Raw genomic sequence first — 18,239 nt, forward strand, 5'->3', positions numbered from 1 at the left:
ATCAACACGAAACTACCCCCCACCCATCCTGTATTAATGCACCGCTGCCTTTTCCTACGATCGCGGTCATTCCATAGCCACACCTGACGTCATCAGGATGCCAACTGCGAGGTTTCTCTTCCTCTGTGCGTCTTCCTACAGGAGGCTGTCAGAAGGGCCAACTGGTTTGTGTTTGATTGCACCAAACCCACTGACTGAAAGGAATATTCACTAATTGCCGCCCTGGGCTTCTGCTGGGAGGAAGGGCAGGATATAAATCAAATAATAAATAAATAATAAGAAAAAAATCATTGCGGTTTAAGAACATACCTATAGCCAACAGATATTTCCATCAAACTTTAAAAAGCAGGGAAATTGGGCAGCTATAGTGAATGCACCAGGGGAGCAGGAGACCTGACCTCTTCTTTGAGATATTGTACTGTCCTAAAAATGCAAACACAATTTGGGTTGGTCTTTCACAGTCCAATCCACTTCCTGTGTAACTTGGAAGGATTTAGTAACGTGCCTCTGAGCGTATGGTGAGTGCTGGCAACACATGCACTCAGCCCAAATAACAGAAACAACATATGTGCTGTGCTGATCTAGTGTTAGCAAGGAGAAAGCAACAATATTAATAAGTTGCTATTGGTCAGATATTCACTTTATGTTTGATTTACTCCACAATTTTAGTGAAGTTTCCTACAGTAAATTATTTTATTTTGCTTCTGTTTCTGTGTATATGTGAAGTACAGCTACACTTTACGTAATTGATACCAAAAAAACCTCCCAAAACAATTGTGGAATGATGGCACTGACTACTGTGCAGAACAGTCTCCAGTGGACATGAGTTTCTCAGTTTGCACAAGATAAAACAGTGGAAATTGAAATATATTCTAGCAAATTTCTAGGTGTGCTCTATGTTTTTAATTGACCATGTCCACCTTTCCTTAAGTGGAATGATTTAAGTATAGAAGGCTGAACACATGCATCTTGGATAGGCCAAGTTTGTTCTTTCCAACAGCTAGAGGCATTGCTTAAGTAGCAACATATTGTAATCAGTCTAATTTAACATCAAACTGCAGTTTCAAATTCAACTGTCAATGCACCCAAAATAGAATATAACCTCCAGTTTGAAACACAAAAAGCTTGTCTTCACCATCATATGACATTGACCAATAAAAAGGCTTTGAAATTAATAAAAATACATTTGATTTGACACAGACTTCTATGATGGATAATGAATGAAATATGATTTTCTGGGTTAGATTCTCTGTAGAAAAGAAGCAAAATAAGAACACCAAGAAACATACAAAAATGTAATTCTTCATCTTTGGAGATGCAGTCCTGAATGCAGGTGTTGCCACTACTCACCATATGCTCAGAGGCACATGTTACCAAATTCTTCTAAGTTATTTATTTATTTATTTAGTTATTTATACATACCCTCCCTTTCTTTTCATGATAGAAACCCAAGGCAGCTTACATATGGTTCCCAGGGCTTCAGCAGGGTGCTGGCCTGATGTGCCTTCAAACTATATCCTGGGAACCTACACAGGAAGTGGATTGGACTGTGAAAGACCAACCCAAATTGTGTTTGCATTTTGATAACTTTGTAGGGCAGTCCAATATCTCAGAGAGGAGGTCAGGTCTCCTGCTCTCCTGGTGTATTCACTATAGCTGCCCAATTTCCCTGCTTTTTAAAGTTTGATAGAAATATCTGTTGGCTATAGGTACGTTCTTAAACCACAAGGTTTTTTGTCTGTTAGTGAATTTCTCTGCTTTTTAATCCAGGAGGTAAGAAATGGGATTCTGTGTAAATTTGCTGAGAATGGAGTGATCATTTGCATGCTTATTGAGTTCATTGGGATTTGAAAATGGAAATGGACTGCCTTCAAGTCGATCCTGACTTATGGCACCCTATGAATAGGGTTTTCATGATAAGCAGTATTCAGAGGTGGTTTACCATTGCCTCCCTCTGAGACTGAGAGGCAGTGACTGGCCCAAGGTCACCCAGTGGGCTTCATGGCTGTGTGGGGATTCGAACCCTGGTCTTCCAGATGTAGTCCAACACCTTAACTACTACACCACACTGGCTCTCTCAGTGGGATTTACTCCCCTGCAATCGTGTTTAGAATAGGTGAAACTGACCAGAGGGAAGGGAAGGGGGAGAGCTGGAATGGGAAGGAGCTGAGGAGGGGGGGGAGAGCAGGTGAAAGGCAGGTGTGATCATTTGCATACTTACTGAATTTAATGGGATTTACTCCCTTGCAATCATGCTTACTATAGGCAAAACTGATGACAGGGGAGAAAGAGAAGGGGGAGAAAGGGAGGGAAGGGAGGAGTGGGGAGGGGAGAGGCAGTTTTCATCATTTGCATGCTTATTGAGTTTAATAGGATTTACTCCCATGCAATCATGCTTAAAGGTAAAGGTGTCCCCGCACTTGTAGTGCGAGTCGTTTCCAACTCTTAGGGTGATGTCTTGCAACGTTTACTAGGCAGACCGTATATATGGGGTGGGATTGCCAGTTCCTTCCCCGGCCTTTCCTTACCCCCCAGCATATGCCGGGTACTCATTTTACCGACCACGATGGATGGAAGGCTGAGTGGACCTTGACCCCTTTTACCGGAGATTCGACTTCCTCCTTCCATTGGAATTGAACTCTGGCGGTGAGCAGAGCTTTCGGCTGCGTTACCGCCGCTTACCACTCTGTGTCACAGAGGATCATGCTTAGGTAAAACTGACCGGGAGAGGAGACAGGAGAAGATTGGAGGGTGGATACTGGGCAGAGGGAAAGCTCATACTGCTATGTAATCATGGTTAGGATAGGTAAAACTGACCATTGGGGAGGAGGAGTGGGGCAGGAGGGGAGAGCAGAGGGAAGGATAAAGGAAGGGGAGAGGGGAGCGGAAGGAGGGGGAGGGAGAATGAGGGGGTTGGAGTGGCAGGGGCAGGGGAGGGGCAAAGGAAGGGGAGGGGGGCAAAGGAAGGGGAGGGGGGCAAAGGAAGGGGAGGGGGGCAAAGGAAGGGGAGGGGGGGCAAAGGAAGGGGAGGGGGGGCAAAGGAAGGGGGCAAAGGAAGGGGGTGGGAGGGCAGGTTTGATAATTTGCATGCTTATTGAGTTCAATGGTATTTACTCCCATGCAATCATGCTTAAGATAAGTAAAACTGACAGTGGAAAGGAGTAGGGGGAAGGGGAGTAGGGGGAAGGGGAGTAGGGGATTGGAACGGGAGGGGAGGGGATTGGAACAGGAGGGGAGGGGATTGGAACGGGAGGGGAGGGGATTGGAATGGGAGGGGAGGGGAGGGGAGGAAGGAGAGGGGAGGGGAGGAAGGAGAGGGGAGGGGAGGAAGGAGAGGGGAGGGGAGGGGAGGAAGGAGAAGGGAGGGTGGGTTTGATCATTTGCACACTTTTTTAGTTCAGTGGGATTTATTTCTGTGCAATCATATTTAGGTTAGGAGAAACTGACCTGGGGGAAGGGCAGGGAGGGGAGGAGATTGGGTGGATGGGCAGAGGGGAAGCCCCTTTCCTTTCCAAAAGGAAAACATTGTTAACGGTATTTTTTTCAGGGATTCCTCCACCTTTTCATTCTACAGCAGACACATGTAGTCTCAAAGCTGTCCCTGGCCCACATCCACACCAGACATTGATTCCACTTTAAACAGTCATGGCTTCCCTCAAAGAATCCTAGGAAGTGTAGTTTGTGAAGGGTGCTGAGAGTTGCTAGGAGACACCCTATTCCCCTGACAGAGCTTCAGTCAGAGGGGTACTGTTCCACCACTCCGGCCATTGGAGCTCTGTCAGGGAAATAGGTGTCTCCTAACAACTCTCAGCACCCTTCACAAACTACACTTCCCAGGATTCTTTGTGGCAAGCCATGACTGTTTAAAGTGGAATCTCTTTAGTCTTTATTGATATATGGTCACAGACCCATTCAAATAAAATAATCAATAAAACGTCAAAATAGTTAAAATACAGAAATAAAAAAGTATAACAAAAGAAATAACAGTTAAGAAAAAAGAATCCTCTTGTGACTTCTTTGGGCAGAAAAGAGGAACTTGGCTACTGTCTCTGTTGCAGACTTGTTAGAATCAGCCAGGAAATATTTCAGAAATAGGGTTGCCAGGTTCAGGTCCTGAGACTGATCCTGTATCTTTAGGAGAAGAGAAAGTCAGCCAAGTGCAGGTGTTCTTGCAATCCTGTAATGGGAAAAACCACAAGGTGGGATTCTCCCTCCCCCCTCCACAACTTTTAAAGATACGGAAGACCTCTTGGAGGCTGAGCCTGGCCTCCAAGAGGTCTTCTGTATCTTTAAAAGTTGTGCAGGGGGAAGGGAGAATTCCACCTTGTGGTTTTTCCCATTACAGTGTTGCAAGAACACCTGCACTTGGGTGACTTTCTCTTCTCCTAAAGATACAGGATCAGTCTCAGGACCTGAACCTGGCAACTGTATTCAGAAACCAGTCCACAGGCCTACCAGGAAAGTTCTTCATAATAAAGCCAAGTAGTCTATTATGATCCTCCCTATAAAAGTTACAATTAAAAAAAACATGATCCAGGGACTCAACTTCATCTTCACAGGGACGCAGCCGATCCGCATGAAGTGGAATCAATGTCTGATGCGGGTGTGGCCTCCTGATTAGCCAAGCGAAACAGCTGTGAGTCTGGGTTTTTGAATGTTGACAGTTGGTTCTTACTGAGCATGTCATAAATTTCAGTATTAAATTTTTTAAATTAATTAATTAAAAAACAGCCATGCATTTTTTTAACTTTTAAACTGCAGAATATGAAGGTCAGAGTATAGGGCAAGGTCATTAATAGGATTACAGGTACTCTGTGAACTTGCCTGATTTTTAATTAATTTCAACAAATTATAAGACAACTGGCAGAAAAAAGTCCAAAAGGAGTCTGGAATATTTTACTCTTAGACTTTGAACTCTGGATTCTCTCTGAGCATTACATGTATTGCCATGAAAACTTAAAGGGTTTTTAAGCAAGCGTCTCTGAGTTCAGGACTATACGTTTTGTAAGAATTTGTTTTGAGTTTATGGGAAACAGCACAATGGCATGGGCAGTATTTTCAATTTAACATGGCAGAATGTGAAAAATCTATGCTGGCTACAGTATAGTCCCACTCTCATGGCTGTATAATAACATACACACCCTAGCATTGCTAAGACCCCATTTGCACTATACATTGGGAACTTTAGTTTGTTAAGGGTGCTGGGAATTGTTACTAAACCTCTATTTCCTTCCCGTACACTATGTTCAACATCAAAGGCTCTCCTTTGGGGACCCACCCAGAGAGAAGCCCGGAAGGTGACAACAAGGAAACGGGCTTTCTCTGTGGTGGCCCCCGAATTATGGAATTCTCTCCCTGATGAGGTACGCCTGGTGCCAACATTGTTATCCTTTTGGCGCCAGGTAAAAACCTTCTTGTTCTCCCAGGCATTTTAACATTTTAATATCTACTTTTAACACCTACATCTATCACTCACAATCTTAATTTTAGTAATTTTAACATTAACATCTTAAACAGCTTAATATTTTAACTGATTTAATACGTTTTTATACTTAACATTTTAGGATTGTGTCTGTCGTCGTCCATGTGTTTAACTATGTTTAGTTATTTTGTTATATTGTTTCAATGTGTTTGATATATGATTTTAATTGTATACTGGATGTTTTTATGCTGTAAACTGCCCAGAGAGCTTCGGCTATTGGGCGGTATAGAAATATAATAAATAAATAAATAAATAAATAAAGCAAGCTGTAGTTCTCAGTGTGGTTTAACAATCAATCCCTCTTCCCAGGGAAGTCTGGGAATTGTAGTTCTGTGAGGGCTGGCTCAGGGGTGCAGGGCAGGCTACAAGACATGCATAGCTCTGCCCAGTCCTGCCCCTTAGCATTTGCCACCTAAGGTAGCTGCCATACTCTGCCTGATGGCAGGACTGGCCCTAGAAAGGACTTGTAACTAAGAACCTCTACCTGAGTTTTATTTCTCTCTCAATCCACTTTCTTTTTGTATCATGTCTTCTTAGAGCACAGGTTGCCAACTTGGCACCCACAAAGGCTTTCATTGGCACCCTGGAAGCCCAGACTCTGAACTTTATTTTTCTTTTTTTAAATTAAGTCTCTAGCCCTCCTAGAAAAAAGTTATAAAGCAAAATGTGCAGATACCCTTTTAAGTGGTTTCTGTAAAATGAGCCAGCCTGGCTACTCCTGCCAGTCAGTGTTTTTAGCTAATGAGTGAAGTCAATAAGTAATATCTAGACACCAGGTAACAGAAATTTGTTTTCGTTTTACATTTTGAACTCTTGATTCTTTCTGAGTGTTTTGTGTATCACCATGAAAATTTAGAGCAGTGATTCCCAACCTGGGGGCCATGACCCCCAGGGGGCCCGTGAAGAAATCCAGAGGGGCTGCGAACAGTAAAGAAACAAACTATTTATTAATTAAAAAAATAAACTTTTCACTCCCTAGACACTGTCTGCTTCCCACTGCCACTGCAGATGACACCTCCCCCTTGCCCCAAACGAGATGGGAAGACTTTTGCTGAAGTGCCAGGGCATCTTTTAGACACACCAAGGGCAAGCATCTGCTTATAAAATACATGGCAGATGCCAAAGGAGGCTGAGGGTTGAGAAACCAGGAAGAAGAGGGGATTACTATCACCGACTCCTGTCTCCTCGCACTGACGCTGCTGACAACATTCTTACTCAGAACAAGAGGAGAGGGCTTTTTGTGAAGTAAAAAGAAGCAAGGTCTGCAAGGAAAGGCTGCTTTCCTCCTTCCTTCCTGGCAGCCAGCCTGCCTCCGCGGTGGGAGGGGGTGTCATGAACTTTTTTGAGCTTATAAAGGGGGTCCTGTACTAATAAAGATTGGGAACCACAGATTTTAGGATTGCCAGGCTTAGGGCCTGAGAATGATTCTGTATCTTTAAGAGAAGAGAAAATTAAGCCAAGTGCAGGTTTTCTTGCAACAAATGGGAAAAACCACAAGGTGAAATTCTCCCTTCCCCTTGCTCAACTTTTAAAGATACAGAAGAACTTTGGAGGCTGGGCCTGGCAACCAAGAGGTCTTCTGTATCTTTAAAAGTTGTGCAAGGGGAAGGGAGAATTTCACCTTGTGGTTTTTCCCATTACAGTGTTGCAAGAAAACCTGCACTTGGCTGAATTTTCTCTTCACTTAAAGATACAAAATCATTCTCAGGCCCTGAGCCTGGCAACCCTAATTGATTTAGGGGGTTGTTAAGCAAGCGTTTCTGAGTTCAGGAGTTTTGTATTTGAATGAATTTGTATGTGAAGCAGCAGAATGGCATGAGGGGTATTTTCAGTTTAACATTGCAGAATGTGAAAAATCCATGCTGGCTATAATATATAGCCACTCTTGTGGCTGTACTATGTGTGTTTAGCAGCCCTAACCTAAAGTGTTAAATTCTGTGCAAAACTTTGTTAAAAGTAAGGAGGTATCCACACCATACATTTAACTTGCCTTAAGCCTCGCTGAATTCAACAGGACTTACTTCTAAGTAAGCATACCTGATTATCTGTCTGGACACATTATACATAACTCTTGATGGAGAAAGCAAATCCTAACTACTAAAAAGAAGATGCATGTCCTTGGGTTCATGCCCCTAATCTATTCCTGCAGGGATTAATCTGCCCCTCAACGCTGTTCTCCAGATTAATCTTTACCTCAAACTGACAGTCTATCTCTAAATGTAAACGGATCAAAAGTATTGTTGTGTTGATTAAAACCATGATTCTCACAGAGTGGTCAAGCCATTTTACAGAAGATGAGCTAAGTAAAAAAGGCAAAATACTCCACAAGGGACAGGAGTGTCATTTTAGTTTGCTCCTGCATACTTCAATATTAGGAAATTTACCCATGACCATCTCTAAAGCTATACATGAAATGGTTTTTTAAAACACCACTTTATACTAACAATTCTTATTTCAGTAAAGGGAACTAAGCCATATGGAGTAGCTTGGAGATTAGATTATGCAAGCACAAGGTTTATAGCTCAATGTTATGCATGTTTACTCAAGAGTAAGTGTGCATTGGATGGCAGCCATTTACTAGCATGCCCACATCTCTATTTTTAAAAAAAACAGGGTTGGGAAAACTAGCCCTCCAGATGTTGTTGGCATGTGACTCTCATCACCCCTGACCATTGGCCATGCTGGCTGAGGCTGATGGAAGCTGAGAGTCAAACTACATTTGAAAGGTCACAGGTTCCCCATCCTTGTTTTAAAATGTAGTCTAGCATAATCAAAATAAGACCTTTAATTAATTTCACTTTCTCTTAATTATACTTAGAAAGGCTAGTGCACACACATTAGAGAGGCTAATGAACATACAAAGCCCATTATAACAAAGTGTATGCTTCCTGAATCCCTGAAACTAAACCACTCCCAGAGCCTGACCAGATTTCTCATCTTGTAGAAACCCTATTTTGTTCAGGTAAAAATAACTCCTCGTTGATTTCCACTATCATTCCACTGTCCCCTAAATCCCCAAGGCCTAATTTAACAGAAATATCTGAGAAGAGGACGCCTGGGGCTACTAGAAGCCTGTGGCATGTTCTACAGTGTAATTAGCTCAGCAAAGCCAATAGATTTCCTTATAGCACATTCTAGCTAATACATCAAGGGACAAATCAAGGAAGAGTCTGAGTACTTTCTGGTTCTTTATTGAGCTCTCCTAATGTATAGCAGGAGATACCATTTGGACAGGCTACCCCATTTACTAGTCCTCCTATGATGAAAACATGCTCCTCTTCACCACTCTTTATCAAGATGAGCCCCCACACCCCATCCCCACTTAGTATGACATTTTTCCTATTTAACTTATAAATGCTGTCTAGCCCTTCTCTATACTGTACTGCCTTGTATTATGCTGATGTGCTCCCCACTTCTGTCTCATTTCCTAGAAAAGTAGCCTACCCATTCCCCCCTTTCACCCTCTACCTAATTAATTCACACTTACATGGAAGTATGTCCCATTCAGCTCAGTCTAGGATAGCACCATAAGATAGCAATCCTAAACGCCATGGTGTTAAGTCCTATTGAACTCAGTGGGGTTTCCTTCTGAATTACCATGCTCAGAATTGGGCTTCATAGACTTCAGCAGCTTGCAATGAATGTTGCTTTTCAGATCAGCTGGCATAGGGCTACAAGTTGGTTCAAATTATTGCTTTTCCTGTTGCCTGTACTCATTAAAAATAAATCCTCACACAGCATGTAGATACAAGTTAGCAATGTCTGCAGTTGAATATTTATAGTATTTGGTGAGTGCAGAATGTTCAGCAGCCTTCTCGTAGTTCAAGAGCAACAAGGCACGATAATCACAGAGGTCTTTTGAGGAACACAAAAGTGATTTGGATATAGGTTTCGTTTTTCATTCTCATAATATCCTAAGTAGTCTGGGTAAGGGGGTGAGAATTTCTAGAATCTGCCGCAGTTTAAAAACAGTGGCTGAATGTAGCATTGACTTGCTATTTTGCCCCTTCAGATTTCATTTTTTCCACCTTCTTCCATGTGGGGTACTTCCTTTCCTGCACTATCTGTCAGAGATGCAGTGCATGAGCAAGGCTATCACCTTTTTGAAAAGATTATTTAAGCCAGTCTGTACTTTAAACCTGTAAAAATATAGTTACCTTTAGCAAGGCAGATTCTCAGTTTTGGCTACATCTATTTACTACAGATTAGCATGAAACTTAAATTGTATGCAGGTGTTAGGGTTAAATTGAAACCCCAGTGCTTGTAAAATTATAGTTCACTTGTCCTACCCAAACCAGCTTGAGCATCATGGGAAATAGAACCAAAGTGGCCTTTATTTGACTCTTGATATAAAATGTCGGTTTATTTCCTGGTGACCTGACCCTTACCTACATTCCAGTGGCTCGCATAATAAAAGCCGGTTTAAGCTGGACACGTCCCTACTATGCATTTCTGTATCACATTTATGCTTATAACCTTGCTTATTGTTACTAATGTGCCTTGCATAGGAATGTCAAACGCTGTTCCAATGTCCCACAAACCTTGACTTGTAAAACTCCTTTGATACGTAAGCAAAGTAATATCATGTCTGTCTCCAGTTTAGGGGGTGCCCGGTTGCAGCTGGGCCTCCCCTCAATAGTTGCCTTTGTCTGCTCCTGCATAGTGCTTATCTCAAGGACATGCGAAATATGCAGACATAGAGTCTAAGAGATAGTCTTGATGTTTCCACTTTGTCCTTCCCCCTGTACCCCTTTACCTCCTTACATATGCCCCAAAGCTATGACAGTTAGCAATTGCTTCTTTTGTATTTTATGACGTGAACCCGATATTGTAAACTTCGGGGTAAGCCTATATAAACCCTTGAACACCAATAAACGAGGTTCCCATGCTGGCCTGCTTCGGCTTGTAAGTATTGGGTCCCCTTTGCAAAGGTTTTTGTCTCATGTTACTTGATCTCTGATAGTGGGTTCATTTGCACTCAACTCCGCACTCTTCCCGGGTGTAATAAGCGAGTTGGGGTTGACAGGGCGACTTGCATGTTGGGTTTGGACCTAACAATTGGGGGCTCGTCCGGGATCCCTTGTGCGGACCCCCTTTTTGCCATTGCACCCCTTAATTTGATAACAGGCGCCACGAGAGAATTTTCTCGGTTATCAATAAAAGCGGGCGGCTTTGACACTTTGGGGATAAAGCACAGTTGAGGAAAACCCGCTATCAGACGTCATGGGAAATAAAGGGAGTGTGCCAGTAAAGGACAGCCCTTTGGGAATAATGTGTATGCTGTGGCAAGAGGAGGACTTGCCTGTGCGTAAGAGAGGCCTGAAAAAGAGAAAGATGATTGAGCTCTGTGCGGTAGCAAGACCGCGGGTAACTGCAGTATTGGCACCGAGTGAACGGTAGCCAAAGAGTGGCTCCTTTAAACCCGTTCCTTTAAGAGGAGTAGGGGAGCGGATTGAGGTAAAACATTCAGATTAATTGCATTTCTGGCTCCTATGGCAGATGGGAGTGCAGAGATTGCAGGGTTTTTACAATGCTGAAAGACAGATCTTTGACCGGTGAGGCCCCCCCTCCAAGTTATTTTTCTGAGGATGACTCAGATAGAAGAATGATTTTAAGTCGTTCTATTATGCTTTCCGCGCCAGCGCCGCCTTCCAGCCCCGAAGGCGGGGCTCCTTGGCCGGCGCGGAAACAAGTCTCTTCCGATTCAAGTGCTGAGACGGAAGAGAAGGATCCAGGAGAGGGGCCCTCAGGGGGGAACGGTCACGCGCTTGCGAAAAGGAGAAAAAGAGAAAAAGAGAAACGGTTATTGACTAAGGAAACGCCATTGATTGTGCGAGACCAGCCGTACCTGGACGCCCAGGGACGGGTCAGACTCCTAGGTGTGTAAGGCTTGTGTTTTCCTGGGAAGTAAGAACGTAAGAATGGTAATAGGAAGGATTTGCATAAAAGAAATGTGTATGAGTTGGGTACCCAAGTGAGAGGTTGTATGCGTATAGCTTTTTTTTTAGTTTATGTATGAAAGTTTTTCTGTGAGTTTGTTTTCAAGGGAACTTTCCTTCCATTACTGTCATTCATAAATCATGCTGATTTTACCTTTTCCTCTTTTAACTGCTTGGATCAGCTGCGCTGCCCACCTGTTCTCTTAGTAGTTCTTAGCATTTTTTTTAAAGAAAGTATAGGATTTGAACTAAGCGATTCCTTTTAGAATGTCAGGATTTCTTTTTCTTTTGTTCCTGTACTGGGTTAACTCCTTCTTCCCTTCCTCCTTATTTGATATGAATTTAGATTATTAAGGTTTTTTTTGTGTTTGTCTGTCTTGCTTGCCACAAATTACTTGTGTGCATCTTCCTTCCTGATGTAATGTTTTATATCCTCCTTATCTCAGTCAAATTGTTTTCTCCAGTCTGTTGAAACAGTGGGATGATTGTTTTCTCTGCAGCAGTCTTATGCTTTAAGTCTAACGTGATCCCTATGGTTTACTATGTTTTATATAAAGACGGATTGGCTGTGTTTTCCTTATTATTGTGCTGTCTGTTATGTGATTGTAACTTATTAAATATAATTTCTTATTTCAGCCCTTGCCGTTTGACATTAATCCCAATAGCAGATGTTCACAGAGGGGGGGGATATTTGTCTAGAATAAGTTTTGCTTTTCATTATTTGTCAGTTATTTCTTATCTTGTAAATGTTACGTTTCTTTTGACGTGGTTCTGTTTTTTGTTTGTTTGTTTGTTTTGTTACTGCATGTTGAGCCAGAATTACAGAAAAGGGAAAGAGATTGGTTTCCCCCCCCCTTGTTCTCTAGATCTAGCACAAACGTATTAAGCATACATCTTGAAATCAGGAAAAGATACTAGAGTTCCTTTTGTTTAGATTAGACCTGAACCTTTGGCTGTTGCTGGTAGATAAAAGCCTGGCACAGTTAGTTTTTCTGTCAGTGGCCAAAGGGGCAAAAATAACAAAATTACTTTTGAAACTACTCTACCCATTTACCTGTATATAAAGGGAGGCAATTGTAAGTGCCAACTAAATTTGTATGTAGTGCCTTGTGGGTAGAAATGTTTTCCTCCCCCCATACACTTTGACAGGGAAGAGATACCCATGAATTAGAAAGGTTGTAAGTAAAATGAAGGATTCTAGGAAATAAGTTATTTTGATGGTAGAGGAAGGATAGTTTGAGAAATATTTATTGATGGTAATAAGAAAAGGGAAAAATGACAGGAAAAGGGAAAAATGACAGGAAATAACAAAATGTTGTATGTGGGTTTTTTTTTCTCTCTTCTTCATCATTGTTGCTAGATTGTGGATTAGAACCTATACCTGTTTAAACTTTTGAACTTGGGTAAAATATATATATATATATATATATATATATATTTGGAAGTCAACAACAAAACTTCTTGAAGGTTCTTTCTTCCATAAGGAAAATAAAACCTCTTCTTGAGGTACTCGATCCCAGGTAATTGTTTTAAATTTGTCTGTGAAATGTATGATTTGCCCATTTCCTAGATAGGCAAAACTGAGGCCACCTTGCTGTTTAAACCTAATGTGATGCCCTCTTGTGACTAGGTAAATTCATTAGCAAAAGGGGACCAAAATGCAGAGCTTCCAGCCACAGTAATTGTCTACCTCATATTAGAATTCACATTGGGAATCAATATTACTTTGCTTCCAAAACAGAAACTCATCCCCAGTTGCTCTTTGACTGAAGATGGACCAGGACTTTCAACAGGAAAATGCTTTCCTCATTGTCATACCTTGTGCATATAAATCACACTATTACTAATGAACTTTTTTCTTTTAAAATGATGTTCACAATTCTAACGCATGTTAGTGCATTTATTCCTTGGCAGGCACTTAGAGCAACTGCTCCACATACAGGATGAGCACCATTGGAACTCCCTGCTGATTTGGAACAGAACTTAATCTATTTGTGCCAATAACATCTCTTTGTTTTGCATTCATAGCAAGAGGTATAAATCCTTTTTTCTCTGCTTTCCGTGGCTACTTTTCATGAGCAAGGCTCTACATAGCCAGAGGATGGGGAAACTCAGAAGTTTAGAATATGTTGTACTGTTGTGTGTTTTGTCTGTCTGTTGCAAAAACAATATTTTGGTTTTGTCCACTTTGATCAGAAGTCTCATCTGTGGCCATGGATGTTTTATTTTTATATTTTCTTTCCTGAACTGAAGTGTTTTCTCCCCAAGGAACATTTTCCTTTTGCGTGTGTATCACAGAAGATTTTTATTTTGAGACATTTTGGACTCGATCTTTGAATTGCTCCAGGACCAGAACACGATATGCAACTGGCATGCTATTTTCCTGTATTGCTGCAATAACAGCATAGAGGCCTGCTTCATTCTACCTAACCACAGAACTATTTTCGGGCCTATTTTGGCCAGCAACCTGAAACGGGCACCTTGTGCAAGTTTGCAATCTTTTCATACAGTCCCTCGGGGGGAGGGGGGGGAATGAAGATTCTTTCATTATTCCAGTTTCTCTGCCTAGCATCAGCAAAAGACACACATGTTCAGTGGAAGCTGTAACTGAACATGAACAGGAACAGGATGAACTTTGTGCAAGCCATCCCACAGTGTGTTTATTTGTTTTATTTACTTGTTTTCTTTGTAATATTTCCATTGTAATATTGAATGTAACTGTTTATGCATTGTCCTTTAAGAATGTGTTGTTGTTATTGTTTTCCCTTCATAATTTATATGTTATGGCTGTTTTGTTCTTTAGATGTTTTTACTTTTCAAATCCTTCTGAGTGATTCTGTAATAGGGGTTTACTGAATTTGACTACTTCAGATGTGAGGTTCATCAATGTGAAGTTTTGACCCATTTGTTTATTTTCTCACTCTGTCATTACAATGGCTAGGAATAGGTAACAATTAATGTGAATGGATGTCAACACCATAAGAATCTAGGAAGATGATAGTTTGGAATTCCATCAAGATTGCTTTTCTCTCAAAATGATTAATGTATCTTATGGCTTTTTCATGCTAAGAAATGAATTAAGTTCAACTATTGTATATTCTGGACATGGGTGCATGTGCCTTAGAACATTTTGTGATTATGATGTTATTGATAAGTACTATATACAACCTATGCTAACATTTCAATAGATGCCTTTGTGGTATTAAGGAAATGGTAGGATGTGATTTTCCATTTAAAGTCCCTGTATGGATCATCCAGAGAATATTAGTTAATCCAGATTTGTTTCAACACACCGACCTAGCTGATCTTCAGACACTACCTTCTCATCCTATGTACAGAAACAATTAGAAGCAGTTAAACAAATGGGGGAGCAAGTACACTCTAGATAGCACATGATTGCCATACAGTCACTTACATTATAGATAAGCACTCACAGATATAGGCACATGGATGATTTTGGATTCTCTGTTTGGCTGGGATAAGGATGCCAAAGAAGGTTTAACCCTTATAATGCACCCCATTGTGGTGATTTTGAATTCTGATCTTTGTCTAATTAGTCCTTGTAATGTGTATCCATCTCATATGGCACAGTCACACCCTGGAAGTCAGTATTGGAGCCAGGGGGCAGAACGGTGCTTGCTAATATGTGAAAGGTCATCTGTGTACATCTGCCTTTCACATAAAAGAAGGGAGTGGTACGGCTTGGCTAACCCCGTTTTGGTTCAAGTGGAATCTAGGAGGTGCAAAAGCCAAGAGCTATAACTTCCACCCCAACTCACACATACCCCCACGGCTGGTAATGCGTTCCAGAGGTTTTGTGCATAGAAAAACAAGGGCAGAGTTAAACGCTGTCGCATAAATGTTATCTTAATCCTTGGCGGATACACCCCCATCCACAGGGAATCACATTGCTCGTTAGAAATAGCATTAGTTTTCCTTTTTTCTTGACTAGAAGCACACATATCGGAAAATATATACAGACATAGGGGGTCTTCTTATATTGAGACCCCCCCCACTGGCCTGGACTTTACAGGAGACAAGGACAACCAAAACAAGGAACACACACTTCACCACATGGATAAGTGGGAGTCCCCTTTGTTACTTAAGGAGTACAGTCTCCTTTGCTTCCTGCTACAGCTTAAAGGAGGTAGAGGAGGGCTTGGTGATAAGCGGTTTAGTAAGAAGTGAGGTCTGTGTGACCAATACATGTGATATACCCACTTGAAAATGGCAATTGGACTTTGAAGAATGGGACATAAAACAGTGGGTAAGGTAATATTACTGTTGAGATGGTAGCATTTGTTGCATTTGATTTTCCTTTGGTCACTGACTTGTTCTTTTCCTATTGGGCTTAACGGGTCGCCAAATGCCTGCTGGCCCATGGTGGCTCTGTGAATTTTGGTCTAGCTGGCAGAAGATATTGTTTTATGTGATTATAGTAATAGTTTTTTTTAATTATTATTACTGGATGTTGTTACTTGCAATGTATTTCTAATGTTATTCAGTTAATGTCTATAGGTCTCTGAGTTTAGTTTTAGGGACCAAAACCAAGCAAACGGGCCATTCTAGTAGTATCAAAAGGTCCAGTCATACTTGACAGTTCCTTGGTCGATGTACTGAAAAGGGAGTTGAGCAGACTGACGCAAGATTGTGTTTTATGTTGTAATAGTTATAGTATTATTAATAGCTGTTTGTTGCTGTATACAATGCATCCCAAATTTAATCCAGCTTGCTTCCGCCTGCCTGCATAGGCTGATTTCTTCATTTTCCCGAAAGCCGCAACCGACTTACATGGAAATGGCTTTGAGACCGATTCGGCAACCCAAACAAAGTAATACAGCTACCTGAGAGACCAGTTAGTCTCTCAGGGCTGAAAGGGGGGACTGTTAGAGTTAAATTGAAACCCCAGTGCTTGTAAAATTATAGTTCACTTGTCCTACCCAAACCAGCTTGAGCATCATGGGAAATAGAACCAAAGTGGCCTTTATTTGACTCTTGATATAAAATGTCGGTTTATTTCCTGGTGACCTGACCCTTACCTACATTCCAGTGGCTCGCATAATAAAAGCCGGTTTAAGCTGGACACGTCCCTACTATGCATTTCTGTATCACATTTATGCTTATAACCTTGCTTATTGTTACTAATGTGCCTTGCATAGGAATGTCAAACGCTGTTCCAATGTCCCACAAACCTTGACTTGTAAAACTCCTTTGATATGTAAGCAAAGTAATATCATGTCTGTCTCCAGTTTAGGGGGTGCCCGGTTGCAGCTGGGCCTCCCCTCAATAGTTGCCTTTGTCTGCTCCTGCATAGTGCTTATCTCAAGGACATGCGAAATATGCAGACATAGAGTCTAAGAGATAGTCTTGATGTTTCCACTTTGTCCTTCCCCCTGTACCCCTTTACCTCCTTACATATGCCCCAAAGCTATGACAGTTAGCAATTGCTTCTTTTGTATTTTATGACGTGAACCCGATATTGTAAACTTCAGGGTAAGCCTATATAAACCCTTGAACACCAATAAACGAGGTTCCCATGCTGGCCTGCTTCGGCTTGTAAGTATTGGGTCCCCTTTGCAAAGGTTTTTGTCTCATGTTACTTGATCTCTGATATTGGGTTCATTTGCACTCAACTCCGCACTCTTCCCGGGTGTAATAAGCGAGTTGGGGTTGACAGGGCGACTTGCGTGTTGGGTTTGGACCTAACACAGGCTCTCACCTAAGAGTGGAACTTACTTCCAAGTAAACATGTATAGGTATGAGGTGTACCTAGTTTTGAAAAAGATCAGAACCTTTTTCAGGACCAACATATAGCATCCTAATGAGATTATGTTTAGTTGCAGATACTGCCATTTTGGCTTCCTTTGTGTATACCCTGCCATTCCTAATGTAAGCCTGCCTGTTTCTCTGTTCCAAGTTCTATTTTTCCCAAATTCAAAACATACACCAGCACATACATGCACGTGCATGTGTGTGCACGCATTGTATTCTGCTGGGATCGTACAGCCTATTACAGCCTTTCCCAACCTTTGGGTCCCCAGTACGGTTGCCAGGTCCATGGCCTGAGACTGATTCTGTATCTTAGGAGAAGAGAAGATCAGCCAAGTGCAGGTGTTCTTGCAACTCTGTAATGGGGAAAACCACAAGGTGGAATTCTCCCTCCTCCCTCCACAACTTTTAAAGATACAGAAGACCTCTTGGAGGCTGGGCCTGGCAACCGAGAGGTCTTCTGTATCTTTAAAAGTTGTGGAGGGCGGAGGGAGAATTCCACCTTGTGGTTTTTCCCATTACAGAGTTTCAAGAACACTTGCACTTGGCTGACTTTCTCTTCTCCTAAAGATACAGGATCAGTCTCAGGCCAAGAACCTGGGAACCCTAGTCCCCAGATGCTGCTGGACTACAATTCCCATCTTTCCTGACCATTGGCCATGCTGGCTAGGGCTGATGGGAGCTGAAGTCCAATAACATCTGGGGACCCAAAGGTTGGGAAAAGTTGGTCTACTACATGCTCCTGTTTTTAACCTTACCCATAATCATCTGCCTAGCCCTAGTTCATCAAGCCAACGCTGCAGCAGTTCACTTCCGAATACTATGTGGTTCATCTACCCATTTTCTCTTCTTTACTCCTTGCACAGCCCTATCTTGGCCAAGAATCTGTGTACCAGGGCATTCCTATTCCCTCTAGCATATGATGTCGTTTCCATGCTCTTGTTTTCATCCAGTATCAGTTATTAGCCTTCCATTAGTAAGGACATGTTGATACCTGGGAGGACAGAAGCGAGTGGCAAAATACACAGGGAAAGTGCACTTGGGGAGTG

The sequence above is a fragment of the Rhineura floridana genome, chromosome 3, assembly GCF_030035675.1.
Source record: "Rhineura floridana isolate rRhiFlo1 chromosome 3, rRhiFlo1.hap2, whole genome shotgun sequence".
Taxonomy (NCBI): domain Eukaryota; kingdom Metazoa; phylum Chordata; class Lepidosauria; order Squamata; family Rhineuridae; genus Rhineura; species Rhineura floridana.